Genomic DNA, 14,069 nt, shown 5'->3' on the forward strand with positions numbered 1-14,069 from the left:
CATGGCCTGGTTCTGAAGGGGTGAGCAGGGTCACTCCAGTGATGTGTATCCCTGTGCTCTCTTCCTTGGCCTGTTTGCTGTGGGACAATGCTGCCACCTGCCTCGTCAGCGCTCCCATCCCTGGAGGGAGGCTTAGCCCCACCTGGAGTCCAGGAGTACCTGGGAAATCAAGTGCTTCTTCCCCCCAGAACTGAGCAAGGCTTGTAACTGCAGGCGGAGGCACTATTGATCTGGGTCCTGAAGACACAGTTCCGGAAATCCACAGGGACAGGGGACATTTCAGTCCAGCAGACTCTGTGTTGAGATCTGATGGCCTGGGACAACGTGGGGATTGGGGATTGGGGGCATCTGTGTGTATATGGGAAAAGGGGATTTGTGTGGGTACATCAGTGGGGCACAGCAGTGGGTCATCTAGGCAGGTGGATTGTTGGTCACATGAAGGCCTCTCCAGCAGCAGGACCCCATGGGCAAGGCTAGGGAAAAGCCCCAGGGGAGCTCAAACACCAAGTAGCTAATCCAGAGAGATATCCATCTGAAGAAGGCAGGAAGTAAATACTATAAGCAAGGCAGGATCCTGGATTCTAAACTTCATCTTGAAAGGGTTAGGGTCTGATTCAGAATGAAGATGTCATGACACTGAGTCCCAGAGAATTGGCTTGAAGCTCCCAAACACCTCCAATTATGATCAGGACTGTCCTGAAACCCTGGAAGTGGGAATAGGGGTAGGAAGCCGAGGCTGGGCAGAGGAAGCCAAGAGCTGAGACTCTGGCTCAGGCAGGCCGCGTGGCCAGAGGCCCAGCTGCAGGCCTTGGGCTGCTCCATGTCACCTTGCAGCACATTGCTCCACAGGTACCCAGCAGCAGTGGGTGGGAATCAGAACTGGGGCAGACAACTCCGTCTTCCTCCTCACTCCATCCTGGGTTCACCACTCTGCATCTTTAAAAAAAAAGGAACTGTAAACAAAATCTTCCCTCCCTCTTCTCCATTCATTTCCACTGAAACTCCAAAACCTAATTTAATTATGCTTAGCAGCAATGCGAAATGGTTCATATCCTTAAGATGCTTAATTTATAAGATGCCTACAGTTATCAGCATTTACTGTGGGGTTTTCTCGCCTTCTAAATGAGCTTGAGCAGATAAAGTGGTAGCCCATCAATTTCCATTTGTCGCCAATGGGTAGCAGAAATGGATTGAGCCAGAACTGGCTGTGCCTCAGGGCCTGGCTCTCCTGACACCTGCTCTCCTGGAGGGGAGCAGAAAGTGGAGCTGACAGGCCCCTTTCTTGCCTGCCACACCAACAGAGGGCTTCAAAGGGATCCCTCATGCTCTCAAACCCACACTTGGAGCATTGCTCGTCCAGTTCTGTCAAGACTCTGCTGACCTCAGTTTTGGTTCATGCTAGGCCACTTCCAAATGATTTCTAGGTAGGAGCCCCACTGCCTGGCAAGGTCAAACCAGACCTAATTTTCTGCAGAGGCCAGGAAGCAGAATTAAGCCAACAAAGAGAAAGGAAAGAAAACCTGAAATAGCAATGTCAGGACTGATTTTTCTGTCTCCTTGATTATTCTGGGAGCTAGGAGCTTTCTAAACTCTCCCAGTGTTTATGGATGGAAAGGGGGTGACCATATGGACTCAGAGAAGATCTGCAGTAGGGCAGGGACAGGAAGAGAAGTAGGCCAAGAAAACCCAAGTGGCTGGCCCTTGACAGGTCTTGTCTAGGGCTGGCTGGTAGTGTGTGGATTCTGGACTTCATGCAGGAAAAGTTTCACATGAGTCCAGGTGAATTTTAGAAGATGTTTATTAAGGCTGGGGACAGTGAAACAAGGAAGGGCTGGGAAATGAGCCGAGGCTGCTCTGCTTTGGCTCACTGAGAAGTCAGACAGAGAAAAGGGGGCCTGGACAGGTTCAGGGGGTTTGCCCGGATGACCTTCTGCTATCCATTGCTGCCCTGGTTTGCAAGCCTCCTGGAGTGCCTTAGAGATTAGGAGATGCATGCCTGTGGGGGAAGAAGAGGAGGAGGAGCGGAAGAGGAGGGGAAAGCTCCGGCATGCTCTGTGGGAAGGAGCGAGCTCTAGGACCTTTGTTTTGAGGGGTTTTAAAGTCTGGGTGTTTAGGGGAGGTCTTAGGGGAGGATCTCAATAGAATATTCATCAGGTTTATGCTGATGTAGCAAAATGAGATTTATTCTCTTAACTTTATCTGTCCTTGGGTGTAGCTGGAAAATGGCACTTGTTGGATTTCTGCTGTCTCCCTGAGTAGGTGATTTAAGTTATTTGCCCTCTGGTTGTGGGGAGAAGTGCACACCATTTATTCTTAAGTGTCCTTGGTTTAGGGAAGATAGCATTTACAGATGGCTGCAAATTGCTGTTTAACTGTCTCAGTTTTCCTATTCCGCTCACCCTGGCTGACTAGCCAGTCTCAGTTGTGCTTAGCAGTGGGCAGCTTTGCACACAAATGGCTGAAGCAGCACTCATGGTTCCAGGGTCTCCCAAGCCCCTGAAAGTCTGCCACTTCTCCCCTTGTTTGTTTTTATCTGGGGTTTCTTCCAACCTCCAGCCTCAGGATAGGCCATGAGAGTGAGAGTGCAAGTGCGAGGCTGCACAGAGGGACTGGGAGTCTCAGGTGAGTTGCCCCCTGCTCCATCTTCGGCCCAGCTTGTCAGCCTTGGAATGGCTGTGTTTCATTCACGTGAGGCCCAAGCAGAGATATAGCCAAGTTATCTATTATTCTGTCGGGTGTTCAACCACTGAATGAGGTTTGGGGTAAGAGAAAGGGATTTTATTTATGACTGAGGCTGCCCACAAAAATTGCCCAAACTCTCACACATTTGTCAGCCTCTTCAGTCATTGATCCGAAATGTCTTTTGATTTTGCTTTTGTCCCTCTTAGTCCTCTGAGTGATGACTTTGGGAGCCACTAGTTAATACATGCTCTGAGAAGACCCCACCCGTCTCTACAGCCCTGTGACTGAAAGGGATCATCATGATGCCTTGGGGTGGTAACGGGCTCTAAGGACTGCATTTTCCAACCTGCTTATTTCACAGATGGGGCAGGCAGCTCAGAGTGGGCAGTGATCTGGTGAAGGTAGCAGAGCAAGTAGTGGCCACGCTGGCAGCAGTCAGCACTAGGCCCCGTCGACCTCCTTCACTCCTTTGTGGTGCTCTCCTTGCTGCCCACCGGCGGGCTCCCTTCGCCACTAGGGATGCAGAATCACTTTCAGCAGTATGTGAGGGTCACTGTTCCTTGTGGTTTTCTCTCAGCCTGTTTCTGACATTAGTAAATGCTACTCTTGCCCTGAGCACATTAAGTCCTCAGTAAGTATTTGTCAGTCAAATGAATGCTAGGCTTTCCAGCATGCTCCTGTTTCAAATATACCAGAGAGGTTTCCTCCAGGTGCCACCTGCCTCCTGTGCCTGCAGAGCTCTTCCTCCCACTCTCTTCTCTGCCTGAAAAACTCCTCCTCCTCTTCCTTCATCACCACCATCATTGGATTAAATAGCTCTTCCTTTGCAAACATCTCCCCTAATATCACCCTGTCCTTACCAGGAAGAAATCATCTTTTTCCTACCTTTCTCCCATTCTCCTGATTTCAGTATTTACTGGGTTGTGCTGTAATTGTGATGGTATTTTCCCCCCAGACTCCAAACTGCATGGGAGAGCAACCACCTCTGTGCCCAGTGCATGTAAGGGTTTTGCACAAACAGTGAGTGTAATGGGTGGATGAATCACCACCCTGGAAAGGCCTGGTTCCCAAGAACATCTTTGATGTTAGCCCATGGACCTCAAGTCCAGTACCCTGGCTGCAGACTCAGGCCCCGGCCCAGGTCAGTGCATGAGCAGGAAGCAACTGATCCATGTGCTTCTCTCACATCCATGTTTCTCTCTCCCCCCTTCCACTCTCTCTGAAAAAGCAATGGAAAAAATATCCTAGGGTGAGGATATATATTTACTTTTTATTTATCCTCACCCTAGAATATTTTATCCTAACCCTAGGATATATATATATATATATATATATATATATATATATATATATATATATATTATTTTCTTCTGGACTTACCTGTGCTAAACGATGTAGACTTACTGGAGGAAATAGAAGAGAAAAGAGAGAGAGCAGAAGGAAAAGAAATGTCCACTATCTGTCTTACTTAAGAGAGAGAATAGAAATGGACTGAAGTTCCTCACTGGGTTCTAATGCGAATTTTGGCTGTAATCTAATGATTCAATTACCCATTTATCGCTTTACTCCATAAGTATTTTTTGAGTGCCAAGCACTGAGGACGTGGAACTGAACAATAACAATCACTACCATGCCTCCCACCTGAAAAGGCCCTGCTCTCTACCAGGGGCTGTGCTGGGCATTTCACGTGTTTCAGGCAATCTGCATGTTATAGGTGAAGAAATGGAAGCTGGGAGATTTTAAATAACTCATCTAGGGTTACACAGATACTGGCATCTGAACCCGTCTCCAAAGCTATCTCTTTCCACTTTGCTCTATGGCAGCTAGTATACCCCTGAGATGTTTGGGACAGCCCATTAACCACAGCAGGCATAGTAAATACACTGAGTTCTATCTGGGAAAGAAACCTAAAGATGGAAGCATTACTGCTAATATTGTCTTTTGCTTTTCTTTGATTGTTTTATCTACAAATAATTTCCTAAGGGCAGGAAGTCCATCTGATGGATGGAAACATTGAGGCTTGGGACTCCAGAGGCTCACTCACGGTGGTAGTATCCTGCTCGTGAGGTGGCATTAGACACATGGCAGGTTGTCATAGCAATTGAATCTCTTTCTTGTTTAAGGTTTCCCTGTATGGCAAAGCAGCAAGAACTTGAGTTAATTTGACACTCTGTCTTACCAGGACCCCCAAGCACTCTACAACTTCATTTTTTACCTAGTTGCTTTCCCCCAATGAGCTTCAGTCCTATAGAGACAATGTTAAACATAGAATGGATAAAGAAAGAAGAAAAAGATAAAGATAAAAAGATAGAGATATTGTTCTTCCCCTTGCCCCCCAAGAACACAAGCTAGAGAGAACAGGCAAGTAATGGCAATGAATTTGTTATGTTTTCTTAAACTTATGATTGATCTTTGGGAAGAAACTGGGAAAGGTCTCAGTGGCCGGGGTATCAGAGATGAAGGGATGGGGCTGTTGTTTTCTAACTAAAAGTCAGAGATAATAAACTGATTTTCCAATAATTTTGGTAGGTGGCTGCTGTGTTCATTTGTGCTACAATGGTCTGGTTTCCTCTGGACTCTCATTATGCTTCTCCATATATGTGATGGTCTGATAGCATCTGCTGCCCCTCAATGAAGCCCCCATGGCAGAGGTACACATGGTGTTGGGAGAACAGCCATGGTGACACTTTGTCAGAATTTCAAAAGCCTGTCTTCACTTCTGTGTTTACAGAGTCTTTGGAAGGGAGTGAATCATTAGCAAACTCTGGAGAGATTTTGGTTTGATGTAAAAAAATGTTTGCCAGGCAAATGAAATGGGCTGTTTTGGACACTGAGGTCCCAGAGCTGGAGGTGACCATAGATGGGTTGGACAGGGATTTCAGCATAAAATGCAGGTTGGACCTGTTACCTCAGACCCCTTTCAACCTGGGATTCTGTGAGAGACTATTCTAGCCTCTGGTGTGTTCTCATACTCTCACAGGGAGGCACTCCATTATCAGTATGTCCTCATTAACAACCAGCAATAAGAGTTTAGAATGGAAGCAACCGTCTGCCTAATTATGTTATGACCCCATGTGGCCTCAGCTGCTTGGATAGGCCAGACCGAGACGTTAAGCCCTACTTATCCTTTTTATTCTCTTAGTGTGGACCTATCTGGGTGTTTCCTTTCTCCATGTGGTCTCTGATGGGGGAGCTCGAGAAGCATGAGCAATGATGGAAGCCACTGCCAGTTATCAGCCAGTGCCTGAGTTTGTGTGAGTCTGAGTAGGTGGGGTGCACGTGTATGCATCAGCAGTCTGCACATCCCACTCATAACGCAGCTCAACTGCAGGCAAGATAGTGCTCACACATGGTTCTCATTAGTCTGAATGAGCAGGTGCACGTCCATATGAGCTTTATGGGGGCTGGCCCTTGGTGGCTGGGGGTACTGGGTGGCAGGAGGCTGCAGACAGCCATCAGGCTACCCAGTGTTCCCTCTATATCTTTTTGGTATGTGTTTCTTCCTATTGAAGTGAGTTGCAGAGCCCAGTCAGCTCATGGGCTAAGTTAGCAAAACCCATGAAGCCCACACTGATGAATGTCGTGGAGGTAATAGAGCTAGGCCTGTCAGGCTCAACATGTACAGACTCAGTTGTACATGGCTGGGAAGGCAGACAGTGTTACCTTGCTAGATTCAGGAGGCTCTGCAGCCTTGATTGGTGGTCTCTCGAGTTGAGAATCTTTCTGTTAGCATCATCCCCTTCAGAGAAGAGGTTCACTATTCTGAAACTCTACCTGGGGGTGCACATTAGCCACAGCTATTTCAGTTCCTCTCACTCCTGCTGAGGAAACCAACATAGCTTGGCGTGAGTGTTCATCTGGGGCAGCCCAAGAGCAGGTCCCACATACGTCTCCTTCTTTCAGTCCCTTACACCCTGACTCACCCAGTTGTCTGACATGGCTCCTCCAAGCTGATTTGGGTCTGGAAGGCAAGGGAAAAATGGAACCAGATGTGTGGTGGTTGGCACTAAGACTGGCCCTGGAAGGCTCCAGCAGAGCACCGAGTTTGGTGCCAGAGTGTGCTCTAACAATACTTCCTGGGTTTGAATCTGAGTTCCAGCCTTTACTAGTTGTATGACCTTAAGCAAGAACTTATTCTTAGTGTTTCAGTTGCACCTCTAATATGGAGTAAAAGTAGTCACTACCTCATGATTTTATGAGAACTCAATAACTCACTGCATGGGAAGCACTTAGAGCAGCATCAGGCATGTAGGAAGTGCTGTGAAAGGGACATCTGTTGTTATGAGCAGCACCCTGGGCAGCCCTGCCTCAGTCTCTTAGCCTCCTGCTGCCTGGAGCGTGCTTCTCATCTCCCCTACCAAGTGCTGTCTCTTTCCTTTTTTAAACCCTACTTTAAGTTCACCTCTTTCTAGGAGCTAAGGATCTCCAGCTGGCTTGGAAAACTCTTCCTTCCAGAATTCTCAGAGCTCAGGAGGTGTGCATGCTCACACAGTCACACATGTGTTGCCCTGTCTTCATTGGTACATACCCACTTGTTTTTGCAAACATTCCAAAAAAAAAAGTGTTTGAATTCCATTTGCCCCACAAGCTATGAGCATCCTGTGAGATTGAATTCTATCTTCTCTGCCTCCCTGGTGTCCTGGGCTTTCCCACCAGGGTAATGGTCCCAGGTACTGCATAATGGATCTGAATGATCTTCCATCTTCAAAATTGCCCTTAGCTCCACATCTTTCTTTATCTAGCCCCCTATTTCTCTCCTCCCTGTACAGTGAGAATCTGCAAAAGAATTGCCGATTCAAATTGTCTCTATTTCCTCTCTGTTACCTTATCAGTAGGAGCTCTCCCGTCAGATTTTAACACCAACTATGATCATGCCCATGTTGCTAAATCTGTCCCCCAGACTCCTTTTGCTGGCAGCAGTTGACGTAGTCTTTCACTCTCTCTTTCTTGAAACACTTCTTTTTCTTGGCTTCTGGGTCATACTCCATCTTGGTTCTTTGCACTGCCTCTCACTGGTTACTTCTCCGTCTCCTTTGCTGGTTCCTCCTCATTTCTGTGAGCCCTGTGCCCCAGTGATGTCATTCACTCTCATGGCTTTATAAGCTTGTTCCTCTGGTGCCACCTCCAGCTCTGACCTGTCCCCATAACTCCAGACTCATACACACCTACTAGTCATCTCCACTTGGATGTCTAAGAGAAAGTCAAACTGGACATATCCAAAATCAAGCTGCTGATGTTCCTCTCCAGTCCTGCGTCTCCTGCTGTCACCCCTTTTCATAAATGGTGATGCCATTCTATATTTGGACCTAAGTGCCAACCCTGGGAGTTATGCTTGATCCTGTCTTTCTGGGAAATCCCATATCCTCTTCATCAGCAAATCCTGTTTGCTCTACCTTCCCAGTGTATCCAGAATTCACCTCACTGTTGCTTTCCTGTTCCAAGACAGTGTTATCTCTCACCAGCATTACCGCAAAGCTTTGCTACTAGTTTCTCTGCTGCTCTCTTGCCCTGCCATGTTGGATTCTCAAATTGTCAGCAAGAAGGATCTTTTAAAATGTAGTTGGATCATGTCAGTTCTTTGTGCAAGTCCTCTAATGCCTTCTCATCTCATCTCATATCAGAGTTACAGACAAACCTTTCCAATGACCTGCCCCCTGTCCTGTTACTTCCCTTTCTCCTCTTGCAACTTGGCCTCTTGCTCACTCCATACCACCTCACCACACCAGCTCCATTGCTTTTTTAAGCCACACCAAGCATGTGCCTACTTCAGGGCTCTCAGTGGCTGTCCTCTTGTCCTAGAACCCTTTCCCTAGACCTCTGCCTGGCTGACTCTCCCTGTAGGCCGCTCCCTCCCCCATCCCCTTGCTTTATTTTTCTATAATACTGTCACCATCTGATAAACTGGTTCTGTTTGTTTTTTGTCTGAATCTTCTCATCAGGAAAAACCTTTTTCTCTTTTTTGTTCTCTGCTGTTTTCCCAGCATATAAGACAGTGCCTGGTATAGAGTAGGTGCTTATTAAATATCTACTGAGTGAATGAATGATGCAGACCCAAGGGAAGTCCCAAAGGCACTTCAAATTTGAAAGGTATTGGAAAGCAGAGAGTGATGGTCTCACCAAACACAAACACAGTTCTTTTTTTTTTCTTTTTTTAAAAAATATTTTTATTGATTTCAGAGAGGAAGGAAGAAGGAGGGAGAGAGGTAGAAACACCAATGATGAGAGAGTCATCACTGATTGGCTGCCTTATGCGCGCCCCCGACTGGGGATCGAGACTGCAACCTGGGCAAGTGCCCTGACCAGGAATCAAACCGTGATCTCCAGGATTCTAGGTTGATGCTCAACCACTGTGCCATGCTTGGTCTGGCAACACAGTTCTTAACAAGTACTCCTTGCTGAGAGTCTCACTGGCTCCCTGTCCTCGTGTTCTCTCATCCCTGCAGCAAGCCCCACTCCCAGCAGAAAACCCTGGGGCTACTCTTGACCCTGTTCTGAGGGAGCCCATCCAGTAGTTTAATGACAGCATCAAAATGAGTGTTGGCTGTTGGTGTCACTTAGTCCCTCAGATCTGAACACTAGTCTAGCACCGCAACCTGTGTTGCCACTGTAGTGCTCAAGTATGTCTTGTCCCCGAGTCTGAAACCCCCCTGATATTCTGACTGTTTCTAATATGTCAGGGCTCTAAAGCTGACTGTTTTCTGAACTTACAAGCTCAATGTTATCTGAGCTCCCCTGGGCCGGTGGTTAGGCCTTGCTTGTCTCAGTCTTCTGAGAGCCTGGGGACCTGAATCTGAACCCAGCTTCCCAGCTGGGACCCTGTCACCTGCTCCCAGCTCTTTCCTAAAGCTGCCAGTGTTGGCCAGGGCACTGCCCGTTGTCTGCCAACAGACTTTCCCTGTGCTGCTATCCTGCTGGTCTGCTGGTGCTTAGAGACATAAAATCCTGATGGTGTCAGGATAACCCATTCCACCTTGAATAATTCTGACCATTGGTTTTTCTTTCTATTGAGCCAAAATCTGTCTCTGTGCCTTTCTCCTACTGTCCTTGCTCTGCTTGTCCCTCGGAGCACATGGCCAGGTCTAGTGCTCCTCCCTGTGATGACAGCGTGTCTGAAGTTGGTAGCACGGTCATTTCAAGGCCACCAGCATCTTTTTTCTCCGAGATTCATTATTAGTGCTGTTTACTGCTCCTTCCTTCTCAGCATTTGTATTCTACGCATCATTCTGATCGCCTTTCACTGAATGGGTTTCTAACTTTTTTCTTTTTCAGTTAGGATTTGCCCACCCCTCCACCCCCCAAGTCAGAGGCAGGCACTTCCCTCATCTGCTTCCAATCCACCACAGCTACCTGCTCCAGCTGGTGGAGTCTGGCCTTTGACTTCAGAGCCTCTTGTCCGACCCATTCCCTCCAAGCTCCTGGATGACTGATCTTTGGGCTAAAGAAACCCCATCCAGGTCTCTGCCTTCCTGTAAAATATGCCCCCGGCTCTTCACTGGCTGGGCTCTGCTCTCAGCATCCAGAGCTGGTACCACTCATGAAAACCTGCAGCAGGTCGCCACAGCATCTAGCGACGCCTGTGTTGCAGAGCTGGGCGCTGGGAGGCTCCCTATTGTGGTTTCACCTAAGGCTTCTTCTAAGCTGTGCTTTTTTCTGCCCTTTATAGCACCTGGTCTTTGGAGCAGGGTCGACACAGGGAGGAGGGGAAATGCCACTTTGTTGGGAGCACTCATAAATTCCCCCCAGGGCCACGGATCTAACAATAAGAAATTTGGGCTTTCAGCCCACAGATGGAAGATCAGGGAAGTTTCTCAGAGACGACAGAAAAGGAAGCATAGTCCCAGGGCCTCAGCAGGAAGCTCTGTTAAGGAGCTGATCTGGAGAGGCACCTCCACCAGCCTGTGTTGGAGTAGAATGTAGTGGGCGGCCCCAAACCTGGGCTGCCACCTGGAAGTCTTGGACCTAGGCTGGGGAAGAGAGAGAACTTTCCAGAGGGGTTTCTGAAACTAAAGGGACCTTTACCTGGAAATGGTGTTTGGATGCTAATTTCTCCTTTAGAGAGTTTGGAAAATCTAGAATGCTAAAGGAATTCAGGTTGCTAAATGAAAATAAGTGAAGTTGGTGGAGATGGAATGGGTGTAAATGAGTGACAGTATCTGGATTGCCTCCACTGGCGCTTTCCCTCTGTGTAGTCAACCTCTTCCTCATTGGCCCCAAGAATTATCTCCTAGAGAGAGGACTGGTTCCTGGAGGGCTTTGGGTAGGGGCCAAGGATGCAGCTGTAGGTTGTGGTTGCAGTCTGAGGAAGGTCCCTTTTGGGTCTGGAGTGAGTGCCTATCTTACTATAGAGCCATGAGGATGGTTACCTGGGGGAGCTTGGAGTTCACATTCAAATCTTTATATTCTAGGCATTATGGAACAAGTTGGCCTTGGATTCAAAATGCATGGGTGTGACTCTCCCTTACTAGATAAGTTCCTTTAGGCAAATCCATTCAGCTTTTCTCACACTCAATTTCTCATCTACAAGCTGGAAATAACAGTTTATCATATGGCATTATTGTATTAATTGAGAGGAGATATATAAAGCACCATGCATAGTGTATGACATCTAGTAATATTTAATAAATATAAGTTCTCTTTTTTGTTTCTTTAAGAAAATAGTAGTTTGCTCAACTTTGATGGCAAGCATAATTCTGGATGGAATTATAGGGGAGTAAAATGGGGATGGTCTCTATTGACATACAAACTTGGAATTGAATTAGTTTCAGCATGTAACCTCAGGCAAGTTATCTGGTCTCTGTTTTCTAGTATAAAATGGGGGTGATAATGCTTGCCCTATATGACTATTGAGGTTTATGTGTGATTAATGTATATAAAATGGCTAGCACAGTGCCTGATGATTAGTAAGAGATCAATAAATAAGTTTTTATAGTAGTTCTACCATAATTATCATTACTATAGTTTTCTATTGCTACTCTAACAAATTATCACACTTAGCGACTTAAACAAGGCAGGCTTATCATCCTGCAGTTTGTAAGTCAGAAGTCCAACGCGAGTCTTGCTGGGCTAAAACTAAGATGTTCTCGGTGGGGCTATGAGCCTTTCTGGAGATTCTAGGGGAGAATCTGTTTTCTGCTCATTTGGGTTGTTGGCAGAATTAAATTCCTTGAAGCTATAAAATCAAAGTTCCTATCTTATTGCTGGCTGTCAGCTGAGGCCATTCCCAGCATCTAGAGTCTGCTGCACCCTTTGGCTCATGTCCTTCTTCCTCCATCATCAATGCTCAGGGTCAAATTCTTTTCACATAGCAGCTCCCTGACCTCAGACAGGAATGGTCCTCTGATTTTAAGAACTCAAGAGATTAGATTAAGCCTACTGGGGATGACCCAGGATCATCTCCTGATCTCAGATGTGTAGCCTTAATCACATCCTCAAAGTCCCTTTTGCTATAGAAGGTGACACATTCTCAGATTCTGGGGATGAGGACCTGGACACCTTTGGGGCCATTATTCTGCTTCTCAATTTGGGTGGCCTCCAAGATGGGCATCTGAGCCACCTGAAGGCCTTCTCATGAGCAGTGCCTTGCAGGTGACCATGCATGCCCTTGGAAACTGTCCTCAGTCTGATCCTTGGTCTGAACTGCCTGATTTCTGTTATAACCATCCATTTTGCATGAGAACCAGGCAACCCAGAACACCAAAGCTGATACACTTGCTCAGTGGGTAGCTCAGCAGGATGGCCATATGCCTGTGATTGAGACTGTGCCATAGGGTAGAGTGCTGTATAACAGGAAGCACTTTATCATGTTGATTTAGCAATTTGGCCACTTATAGCATGCCAGGGCTCTAAAGCTGACTGTTTTCTGAACCTACAAGCTCAATATTATCTGTGGCTCTGTCACATGTGCTTTGCTGGGTGAGGCTTGGAGTGGTGTTTATTTACTGCCTTGGGTCTTAGAGAGAATAATGTCCCCCAGAATCCCAGCAGACTGTCTTTTACTCTGCCTGCCACCCTTTCAGAAAGGAATAGATCCTCTTGTGCTTTAAGAAACATGATGTGGGAAGGTACTGCTATGAGCAAGGAATTAGGAGACCTGATCTCTACAGCTGGTCCAACCTGGTCCTTTGTCACTTGGGACAATGATCTCCAGAGGTAGGTTTGATAATGATATCTAGGTAGGAAAACAAGGCTTGCTGTGGAACATGGAAGATCCTGGATTTGAACCCATATTTTTGGGACTCTGGTCCTATGCTCTGTCCCTCACACTAGGTGCCTCCCTTTTTGCTCTCTTCTGTGCTACCTTCTGTGGAGCTTCTGAGAGCAGTGGAGGAAGGTAAGCATGATTGAGGTCTGCCCCAGATCCCCAAGACACCTCACCTTCCATAGAGAAACAGAAGGTAGACGCCATATCTGAGCCCTCCTCATTGTCCCTGCCCTTGCAGGTTTCCTTTTCAGACATCTGAGAGAGAAATTGACTTAAAGTTGAACCACAGGCATAGGGCTGAAGGCAACTTTATGCTAGAAATAAGAACAGAGGCTGTGTCTCTCCAAAAGGACGAGTCTGTACACTGCTTTATAACTGCTTATTTATTAGATTCCAGATGCTGTTTAACTAGGAATCATACCGCAGTGATCTTTGATTACTTAAGCAGTTAATGGCTAAATATATATTATTATTGATATTTATTCAGCCCTGTTAAATTTATCAGGTGCTTCTCTTCCAGGAAGGCAACAAGGAAAGGGGCCTAGAGAGTCCCTGCTTTCTCACATGAGCACAGGCCCCGGGAGATTGGGAAGAGAGCAGGTGGCTTGGCAGATGTCCTAAAAAACAGGTGAAGTAGTCCACCAGAAGTTTTGTTTTGTTGTTTTTTTAACAATGGGTGATTCTTCTATATGGATTGGTGGTGAGAGTGGGAGAAGACACCCTAAAAAGGAAAGAAGAGTTTGAGGTAAGAATTAGGCTTTAGGAACCAGAAATATCTAGTCTTTTTCTTTTAATTCTCACCTGAGGATATTTTTTCATTGCTTTTCAGAGAGAGTGGAAGAGAGAGAGAGAGAGAGAGAGAGAGAGAGAGAGAGAGAACATCAATGTGAGAGGGACACATCAACTGGTTGCCTCCCACACAAGCCCTGACCCTTTGGTATGAGCCCTTTGCCCGAATCGAACCTGGGACCCTTCAGTCTGCAGGCCGACACCCTAACCACTGAGAAACCCAGCCATGGCTATCTAGCCTTTTAATAATAGCAACATTTATTAAGTATTTATTATGTGCCAGGGACTGTGTTGTTTAAAATTATTTGATACTACCATCGTGCCCATTTTATAGATGAGAAAGCTGAGGTTCAGAGAAGTTAAATAATGTACCCAAGGTCACACAACTGGCATTAAA

At 46.6% G+C, this 14,069-nt stretch overlaps 1 protein-coding gene across 3 annotated transcripts in view; it reads left to right on the plus strand.

Moving 5' to 3' along the window:
• Positions 1–14,069, plus strand: part of GRIK4 (glutamate ionotropic receptor kainate type subunit 4) — a 415,903-nt gene that overhangs the window by 149,379 nt on the left and 252,455 nt on the right. The gene's annotated exons all lie outside the window — the stretch shown is intronic.

The sequence above is a fragment of the Miniopterus schreibersii genome, assembly GCF_964146895.1.
Source record: "Miniopterus schreibersii genome assembly, chromosome: 20".
NCBI lineage: Eukaryota > Metazoa > Chordata > Mammalia > Chiroptera > Miniopteridae > Miniopterus > Miniopterus schreibersii.